Source organism: Mytilus galloprovincialis, chromosome 4 (assembly GCF_965363235.1).
Source record: "Mytilus galloprovincialis chromosome 4, xbMytGall1.hap1.1, whole genome shotgun sequence".
NCBI classification, from domain to species: Eukaryota; Metazoa; Mollusca; class Bivalvia; order Mytilida; family Mytilidae; genus Mytilus; species Mytilus galloprovincialis.
In genome coordinates, this window is record NC_134841.1 from 23023043 (window position 1) to 23034115 (window position 11073).

General features: G+C 31.3%; 1 long non-coding RNA gene across 3 annotated transcripts; it reads left to right on the top strand.

Moving 5' to 3' along the window:
- The first annotated feature begins 1101 nt into the window (after positions 1-1101).
- LOC143071649 (uncharacterized) lies at positions 1102-9820 on the top strand. 3 transcript variants are annotated; one of them, XR_012976939.1, is made up of 7 exons: positions 1102-1579; positions 4000-5009; positions 5357-5504; positions 6097-6159; positions 6658-6721; positions 7244-7303; positions 7886-9820. It is a non-coding gene; the product is annotated as an uncharacterized LOC143071649 (long non-coding RNA). The 3 variants fall into 3 exon arrangements; XR_012976938.1 differs by having other exon boundaries at positions 4000-4099; XR_012976937.1 differs by having other exon boundaries at positions 4000-5504.
- Positions 9821-11073: the final 1253 nt, after the last annotated feature.

The following is an 11073-nucleotide window of genomic DNA, read 5'->3' on the forward strand; positions in this document are numbered from 1 at the left end:
AGAAAAATGATGCAGCCAAACTAAAGATACGCTCAATTGGTTCTTTCTAACGTCCCTGTTAAAGAAGCAGGAAAAAATAGAATAATAAGAGATGGAAAATGTCAAATTCACTTGGTCTACAACAAAGAGACCCTTTTATTTTATTGCTGTTCTTCATATTCAAGTTCACAGACCAGTCCTTCAACAATGAGAAAATGTTTAAATAAAAAAAGTTGTGTATAAAAATGTTTTGATTTGTGTACATTAATCTGAATAATAATGACTTTCTTTTATTTCCAATTCTACAAATGGAGGACAGAAGAAGCAGCCTACAGTGAAAGACTTGAAGAAATATAGGCAGTGTAAGTACCATTAATTAAGTGATTTTGCTGCTTGTGGCGTTTCCTCGAAGTATCTGGTTACCTCCAAATGGGACGACAGTCATGGATGTTGATAATGGCCCACATCGCAGACTCGTGAGGACGGGCGGCCTCGGATGTTCGCTAGCGGCCTACGACAGCTACAGGCTTTCTGCCCATGCCTGTAGAAGGGGACTTTGAGATGTCATGCTGAAGTTTTCTGGAGATTATCTGGTTTCATTTTTGGGAAGCAGTCCACATAGAAAAATGATGCAGCCAAACTAAAGATACGCTCAATTGGTTCTTTCTAACGTCCCTGTTAAAGAAGCAGGAAAAAATAGAATAATAAGAGATGGAAAATGTCAAATTCACTTGGTCTACAACAAAGAGACCCTTTTATTTTATTGCTGTTCTTCATATTCAAGTTCACAGACCAGTCCTTCAACAATGAGAAAATGTTTAAATAAAAAAAGTTGTGTATAAAAATGTTTTGATTTGTGTACATTAATCTGAATAATAATGACTTTCTTTTATTTCCAATTCTACAAATGGAGGACAGAAGCAGCCTACAGTGAAAGACTTGAAGAAATATAGGCAGTGTAAGTACCATTAATTAAGTGATTTTGCTGCTTGTGGCGTTTCCTCGAAGTATCTGGTTACCTCCAAATGGGACGACAGTCATGGATGTCGATAATGGCCCACGTCGCAGACTCGCGAGGACGGGCGGCCTCGGATGTTCGCTAGCGGCCTACGACAGCTACAGGCTTTCTTCCCATGCCTGTAGAAGGGGACTTTGAGATGTCATGCTGAAGTTTTCTGGAGATTATCTGGTTTCATTTTTGGGAAGCAGTCCACATAGAAAAATGATGCAGCCAAACTAAAGATACGCTCAATTGGTTCTTTCTAACGTCCTTGTTAAAGAAGCAGGAAAAAATAGAATAATAAGAGATGGAAAATGTCAAATTCACTTGGTCTACAACAAAGAGACCCTTTTATTTTATTGCTGTTCTTCATATTCAAGTTCACAGACCAGTCCTTCAACAATGAGAAAATGTTTAAATAAAAAAAAATTGTGTATAAAAATCTTTTGATTTGTGTACATTAATCTGAATAACAATGACTTTCTTTTATTTCCAATTCTTAAAATGGAGGACAAAAGAGGCAGCTAAAGACTTGGAAGAAATATAGGCAATGCAAGTAAACTGATTTAATAGATATGTTATTTTGGCTTGATAAGTTAGGTAAGTGAAAACGGGTTTTCAAAAGGATGACATATTTGCAGTGTGTTATTTCAAATTTAAAATCAATATAGAGCTATTTTTGATGATTGAGATTTAGCTTGCTCCTTAGTGTTATGTAGGCGTCAGACCACCTATTACTCCTTCATATTTAGAACGTATGTAAAAGTAGGCCTACTCTTACACAAAATAGTGCTTTTAATGTCATTGTTGTTTACTAAATTTAACCAACAAATTTGAAGAAATGAAACTATTGGTGAAAGAGAAATATATTTCAACCCTTTTGAGGCAAAATTCACTTGTCTATCAGTTTGCATTAAAAATTCAAGCTGAATGCGCTCCATAGTATACTAATTTAAGATTTCCAGAAAACCTCTGTTTCGAGGATCAGATGTACCACCTTAATAGTAGAATTTTGTAACAGAATATTAATCTTGATTTGAAAACAATTTGCTATTGACAAAACAAATATCAAATGATCATTTCAGAAATACATAATGTGCTTCAAGTGCTAAGTCTTTACTAACAATTAACAATTAACATAGTTGTTTTCTGAGCTAGTTCTGATTGGTCAGGTTTTATTGTCTGTTTCTTGCTTTTGTTCTATGGATAGTTCAGTGGTATCTTGTTTTTCAGGATATGGTGTGTGTTATCCAGAGGGATCTTTTTATATAATTTTGAAATGATATACATTTGATATTTGATAGTAATTGAGATTGAAAAGACCAAATATTATAGTGCATTAAGGTGGTACCTAAACTGGTCTGTTGTTCAATCTATAGCTTCACACCGAAGGAACAGGTTGGAGCTATTGTCACCTTGTCATTAATTGGACAAGTCCTACAAATTCAATGATTTGCTAATAAAATTGGCCAATTAAAGTCATTTGAAATTGGCGTCAAGTGTTAATACTGCCATGCCGCAAAATAAACAAGTATCTGTTAATTAACTCCATGGTGGTAGCGTAGATAAATGCCCAGCGAGCGTGTTAACATGTTCTTGAAAAACTGAGCCGTTTAATCTTTCATTCCCTTAAGAACTAAGTAGGGTTATAAATGTGTTTATTTCTGTTTGATTTTCTATCAGTATAATATATAATCAAACATAGCACATGATGTTCTAGTCTCGTCAAATTGTTAAATCCCGTGGTCAGAATTATGACAACGGGATTTAGGCCATACCTGTTGTCAGTGTAGCGATAAGTGAACACAACAGGGGTCCAGTTTAGGTGGTACCTAATGCTACAGGGAAATAACTCTGTGAAATCAGCTAAACGTTTTAATGACGTTGTTTTGTTAAGGGAATATTAAGCCTCTCAATGATCAAAATTTGTATGTCAAACTGCTATATATATAACCAGTGTAATTTTTCTGATAAAAAGGTTGGTTCAAATTTTTTTGAAATTTTTATATTTTTGTCAAAGGGTCAAAGTGAATACTTTGTCAAAACTTTATGAAAATTCAACAAGCCAAATTGATTTTAGTGAAGGTGTTGGGTAACACCACCTTAAGCTTTTAATTTTGTTTATAATTTTCAAAATAAAGTTAAAAAACATTTTGAATCAAAATCTATTTAACATTGTGTATGTTGAAAATGTTACAAACCAATCATTAAAATTTCTCCAATATCCAAGCTTAAGGCTGGTAATCATCTTATTTATTTAAAAAAAAAAGGGGCAATGTCACTTAAGTCCTTTCTTTTTATGTTTGAATTAATTATTTTGAAGGAAATTCATATTTAACGTCAAACCTTTTTGGTTGGTTAATGGTTTTTTTTTATAGGCTAGTCATAGAATTTTAAAAAGAGTCTACTCTTAAATTAACTTCAAATCCAAAGTTTAAAGTGAACTATTTCATTTTTACTTTCAATTAGGGGAGAGGAATGGAGGGACATGTTCTCCATTTATTTGTTTAATATTTAGCATTTCTATGTTTTAAGGAGATAACTTACTCATCATCAAAATAAGTTAACCACAACAATTAGGAAATTTGTTAAATTACCATACAAACCATCGTTGGTTTTCTCGTTTGAATGGTTTTACAATAGTAATTTTTTAGGCCCTTTATAGCTTGTTGTTCGGTGTTCAGTGTTGAAGGCCGTACCTTGACCTATAATGGTTTACTTTTATAAATTGTTATTTGGATGAAGAGTTGTCTCATTGGCACGTCTACCACATCTTCCTATACCCATCATAAGTTTGTTGATATTCAAAAGAAGAAATTTGTTAGTTTTGAATACATTTTGTACTTTGGTCTTTTAAAGAAAGCATATTTTTCTCAGAGCATAAACTATTTCCTCCTTGGAATCTTTATTTAAGTCATTTTAAAATTATTGCAAAATATTTTGTACTGTGGTTTTTTGATTTATGATTGATGTATTTGACTTTAATTTCAATTTTATTGACACTGTCTCTATATTTGTAGAAGACACAATCTTTTTATGGCTATACCATGAGTATGTAGCACTATTTCATATCTAAGTGCAGTATTTATCAATCAATGTTAGTAGGACAGAAAAGAAGAGGTATTGTATACAACTATTCTTTCAAATTTAAGAATGGTAGATGATTTATTTTAAACGATTAAATTTTCCTGTGGGTCCTCCATGGCAAAGTGGTTACTACTGTAATCACTAGCTACTTAACATTGATGTTTTGAGTTCGAACCTGCTCTTGTGGGTGCAAGGTAAATAGACTCCAATCTTAATTGACTTAATTGACGGTTGCCAGTTTCATTATCAAAGGTCAGTAGTTTTCTCCTGGCACTCCGGCTGCCTCCACCAATAAAAACTGGTCACCACGAAATATCCCAAAAGTGGTGTAAAAACATCAACAATCAATCACTCAATGTTTCTGTGCATTTGTTTGTCTAGTTTTGAAACATTTAGAAAGACAATTGACAAAATTAATTGATTTCATATCGCCCACATGTTACTATTAAGTAAATGTATCATACAAAAGCCTATCATAACTGGTGATGTGTTTTGGTTGTTGTGGTATTGAGTCCTAGCAAATTTCATAGCAGGTTGAATTTTAGAACCCCTTTACATAGAATTGTCAATATTTTGAGTTACAGCTGTTTGATATTATTTCTCCTAAGGCCAATTAAAATTAATTGATAAATTTTAATCCCAACCCGCCCTTCTGAAATTGTCCTGCCCTGATTTTTTTTATTTTGAAAAACTTACAATTTCCGGATTTTGTTCATTTCCCTTACCGGTAACTGTCAATAATTTTGTTTCATTCAGAACATCGTTTCATTTGGTCCAACATCAGCCGACCTTTATCCACCTACATTTCATTTTGGTTTTTGTATTTCTTCGAGAAATCTAACTTAAATGATTAAGACAACATATTCTGTGCTCTAACACGACAACCTCATCTACCAAGAATTGAGATTGATTACGAGAAGGGCATGAAATATTCTGATTACGAGTAAAAGGCTAAATTTGCATTTTGCATCAGCACCAATCCTAATATTTTCAACACTGTTTGAGTTTTTATTTTATTATGTATCTCTGTTGCATACCAATGCATTTGCTTCATTTTCTGGGGACTACAAACCATCGCTTAGAAAGCAGCCTTCTAGATGATAATTTTTAAGAGTTACGAAGAAATGGTGGTTTACAACCAATTTTTTGCAAAGTTTCAAAATATTAGATATGTTTTAACCCACATCTGGTACTTTATACGTAATATTATAATTTAATCCAATAAATCATCATGATTGGAAAAAAGAAATAATAGCGAAGAAAGAAATAAACATTTTTATGACATTTCAGTTATTTAAATGGACAGTGGATTTTGATATCATAAAAACCAATGTTGAAAATCACTTCAAAACAGCTTGAAATCAATATCAGCTCTAAGAAAGATTGTTAGAGAGATCTTCAACCAAGTCTGATCAGGCTTAACCATGAACTAAATCAGGCAAGTTTATTTAAGCCATACAATTTTTATAGATTTTATAGAAATGAAAATGTACATGAAAGAACACAAAACATCAAACAATATATTTATTTGAATGTGTTTCATTCATATCTCCAAAAACGAGTGGATTATATAGCGAATCACTGAAGCATAACTGAAGTGCTCTCCCTTTTTTTGAAGTTCAATCAGTGGGCCCACCTTATAAAAAGTACTGGATCTCCCACTGAGTAAACATGTTTGTGAATGCTCAACAATGCACTTACTTGGGACAATAAGAATAAACTGAAAAAATATGGTTCTTTTGGCTATACACACTAGATTTGTACGAGGGCACATAAATAACAACTAATATAGAAAGTAGACACAAATAAATAAATCATGTTTTTTTTAACTGAAGTATTATTAATATTCACAGACAATTGATTTTCATGGGGTGGAGCCATGGATTTTATATGAAGCTAGATTTTTAAGCAAGACAAAATTTTGTGTTTTACATCATTCATATCATATTTGCCAAAAATAAATCCAGAATATTTTTTTTGTAACTGCAGGTCGAAATATGTAGGTCAGATTATTTGTTTAAACATTACAGATTAGCTTTTGGTTTGTCCATAAGGATTGAGACTGGTAATAGCAATTGAATCAGACTTTTAAAGTAAGTTTTGATCATTACATAGATTTTCTGAATTTCTAAACTAAAATAATGTAACATGTGAATTTGCGTGAGGTATAATGTTTTTGACCTGTCTGTCCTGTCCATCAACCTGTTTCTTGTCATTACAACATAATTTTATAAAACAAGGTAGTACATACACAATACTATGTAGTTGTGCATGTTAACAAGAAATTATGATATTTTTTTTTTCTTATAGGAGTTATGTTATGCCCCTCTGAACTTAAATTAAGGCCTATACTGCTGTAACAGTTTCACTACAAGTCCTCTGAAACTGCACAACAGAATTTCATTCTTTCTTTGAAGTTAATGAGGACAGTAAATCGCATATCCACAAGATGATCAGTTGACTTTTTTCTATCAATACAAGCACAATAGATTTCTTTAACAAGTATTTGTTATTAGTAGACTGTTTTGTGTGGATTGACCTGTAAAAGAAATATTTCATACAAGTATATTGCTTTTATTATTTGTTTATAGGCTGATGTGAGGACTGATTTCATGGTGTTGGAAGTACAGAACTGGCGATACTGCTTACATATTGGTAGATATACCCAAATTTTATCTCCCACGTAACATAATATCTCAGACAAGTTCTAAAATGGTGGACGATCAACTTTTTTAAACAGAGTTGTGCCCTATGGAAATATAAAATAAGTGCAACAAGTGGGACATTGGAACTATATTCCTTAATTTTAATCTAAAAGTGTTTGGTGTCAATTTTAATAACCGTTCAGGTATCATAAAGATTGAATTACATGGAGATATTCAGCTTTAGAGGAAAGGGGTACATAATTGTCCAAGATAGTAAAGATACTGTCAAGCTTTGAAACGAATTGTTTTTGACTTTTTTTCTATTCATCAATATAAAAACTAAATATCCACCTAATGTCTTTAGTAATTATGAACCACAAACTTAAATGTTCAAAGTATAATTTTCTATTAACCAACTTTCTATCAAATATCCACAGAATTCAAAGTTTTCCTCAATCGCAATGAAAATCATTTAATCCACTGTAGATTTATGAAGAGTTTTTTAAATAACTGATTCAACTTTGTATTACAGGTTAGCATCACAGCTTTTCCTTTTGGATACTGTCTGGAGTAGAGTTTGGATCTTTTTGAGGTGAGAAAATATTTATTTGTCCACATACAAGAGGATGGTAATGGGGATACCTTTATAACCAATTATGGTAAAAATTATTAATTAATGACGTTTACTGTAAACAAAAATTGGAACATGCAATGAAATGTAAAGTTTTAGATGATGAAAAATTAAACAAATTTTGGCGAAACTAGTTATTTTTTTTTCCCAAAAAATAACGATAACGATCATTATTTGATGCTAACAGTAGCCAATAATGACTGCTTGAAGCCTGATGGTAAAGGGCATTACTACCCTCATACAAATTTTATTAATTGATATAATCTTATGGACAGTTTAAATTTCTATAAATCTTTATTATTTGCAATTATATTTCATCTTTATATTTTCTACTGCAGTCTTTATAGATGTAAGTCAGATGTTTTAATGTTCAGAAGGTTTATAGTTCTTTTTAACTTCTTTCTCTTATACCATTTTTAAAAGAAAAATTACCACTCAAATATTTAAAGATTCTTTAAACATTACCTAATTCATATACTTTGACATTACTTGAAATTACTAAGGATTATCAGGAAATGAAATATCATTTTATTTCTTTTACAGGTGCCCTTGTGTGGTCAATCCAATGGACAATAACAATCATGCAGACCAGATATATATTGCTTTTTTGTTTAATAAAATCTTTAAATGATAATTCTGAAAGTCAAATGATTTATTTTTTTATGCTGTTACTTTTTCCATTGACTGTAAATTAACAAATTTTTATTTTTAATGCTATTATTCGTTTGGCTCAAATGTAGTATACAGATATTTAGTTCTGGCTTTTGATATATGTATTCCTATGCAAATAAAAACTTGTATTACAGTTATAGTTTATAATGATACTTATCATTTTATAATTATTATTTGATGAAATGAAAAATTATAATTGTAATGGTTGACAATTTGATAGAATAAAATAGTTTTTTATGGTTGACTGGTAGACAGATTGAAAGGTTGACAAGTCAACAGATGACTTATTAATATTAAGGAAACTTGCTTGTCATGTTTTGGAACTTTAGTAAGATTTTCAAAATCCTCTGTTTTTATCCATTTGAATGCCTTAACAAATTTTGCCCAGTGACCCCCATTTTTCTTTTTATAATTTTTTTACATGTATAATGATAAGCTATCTGTTAAAGTCTTATAAAAATTTTTATTTTTTAATAGTTTTTGAGGACTTAAACTTGTCAATGATAAAGCTATGAAAAGTCAAGAGAGAACATTTTCCAGTCAAAATTTTTAAAATATATCAAAACGAGCATGGTGACCTATGTTTTTTTTTTGCTCTTTGGATTCCTTTATTATTCCCATATCAATATAAGCTAGTCTTTTGAAACAGAGAAGCGAGTTCCCTTAAAATAATCCTTTCTTTTTTATCTCACTAAGTAACAAAATATAGGGCACTTAATTACACATTAATAAAGTATTTCCTCAACCCTTAAACTCACTATCATCCTTTACTTTAACCCTAACCCTCATCCTTGATCTAACCCTTAAGGAAGTTTGCTGCTCAGTTTTAAAATAAATAACTCTCCATAAAACTAGTATATATTGATAGGGGATTAATTGAGGAATCAAAAAAGCAATATAGGGGTCAATGTGCTTGTTTTCAAGATATTAGCCATTGGAGTTTTGGCGAGAAAATGTTCTCTCTTGATTTTTCATAGCTTTATCATTGACCAGTTAAAGTTCTCAATTACTATTTAAAAATAGATAAGATTTTATAAGACATTTACAAATGGCTTATAATTATATATACATGTGATAGATTTATAAAAAGAAAAATGAGTTCCATGGGCAAAATTTTTTAATGGATAAAACCAGAGTATTTTGAAAATCTGACAAAAATTCCAAAACATGACAAGCAAACATCCTTATTAATCATAATCCTTACACTAGCTGCCCTAACCCATAGATGTAATACCCATGCATAGATGCATAGATGCATGGGTATTAACTCTATGCCTAACCCTAACCTTACCACTAACCCTTGAAACTTGTTGACCTATGTAGGTAAACAATTATTTGTAAAAGTTAATTTGTCGACCTGTCGACCAACAATTTTGTTAATGTTAAGTTGTTGTGAATGTAGACAATATTTTAAAAGTAAACTTATTGTCGTCCTGTGAATTTAAACATTTTTTTCAAGATTCTACTGTCAACTTGACGACTGTATTACATACCATTTAACAAAAGAAGATAGTCAGCAAGGAACTACATGTCTGTATACTCCAGTTTATCCATTTATTTTCCAAGGATTGAAAATTCACAGATTTTTGATATATTTTTTTTTAAATCAAAATTGCTACACCAGTATAGATTTCACAAAAATAAAATTATATTGTAAATTTCAATAGCATGATTTATTTTGAACATGTCCTTAAATAACAACAATTATTTATTCTTTTTGTCCAATGTTTGACATTACCAAGCAATAAATACTTCGAAATTTGGGTTGAATTTACAGTGTAAATATGTTTTCATTATTTATATATCCATGATACTATAATTGTACATTTTATGTTGCTTTATAATAAACAAAATTGTATAATAATTTTTATTTGAGAAATACCTATTTTACAAATCATCCTTGAGACTTTCATCAGTTTACAGAAGTCCTTATCAGTTTTGCATGTTGGCACAATGGAACAGGATATGTCCGTTGAAGGTTACTAAGTTTGATATGATTGGCTTTATTTTGAAATAAAATGTTCCACAGCATGGTACATCATGACCAGTTCGAGCAAATATGGACACAGCATTTAAGATTGATACAGGTCGAATTTGGATTGTTATTTAAGGAATGACTGTAATATTTTTTCTGTCTATAAAGAAATAACATAAAAAATTTGGTGCACACTGAATAACGAGCATAGCGGGTTATTTAACAGTGTGCACCACATTTTTTATGTTATTTCGAATAGACAGAAAAAATATTAGTCATTTCTTATAATTTAATTCTAAATTCCATGACTGAATTATGTCTATGGGCTCATAACAAAATAACGTCAGCCAATCAGAAGACGCGTTACATCCAAAATTATTAAATATTAGACACAGAATAGGTTGCTGACACACAATGAATGTGGTCTATGAACTTATGAATTTAGAATTTGTGATTTACTTACTGATTTTAAGAAGATGTGGTATGATGCTAATGAGACAACGCTCCACAAGAGACCAAATGACAGAAATTAACAGCTATAGGTAACTGTACAGCCTTCAACAACGAGCAAAGCCCAAACTGCTCTTCAGCTATAAAAGGCAGCGAAATGACAAATGTAAAACAATTCAAACGAGGAAAACTAACGGCCTAATTAATGTAGAAAAAATAAAAGAAAAACAAATATGTAACACAGTAACAAACGACAACCACTGAATTACAGACTCCTGACTGAGGACAGGCACATGCATAGAGAAGTAACAAAATGTGGGTGGGGTTAAACATGTTACTGAGATCCCAACCCTCCCCTAACCTGGGACTGTGGTGTAACAGAACAACATAAGAAAGAATTATAAAAAGTTGAAAAGGGGCTCAACTTATTAGATGGATACAAATAAAAATACATCTTACAAAAACAAAGTGGACGTGAACGGGTACTTGTTCATCCCAATAACAAAAAGACACTTAAGTACAGATCTGAGAGTACTCCAGTTACTGATAGCTAGTTCAAAGCCCAAAACAACTAATCAAATAATCATGAAACTAAGACTAAACTATCAATCAGTGCGCATCCAACATCCAATGG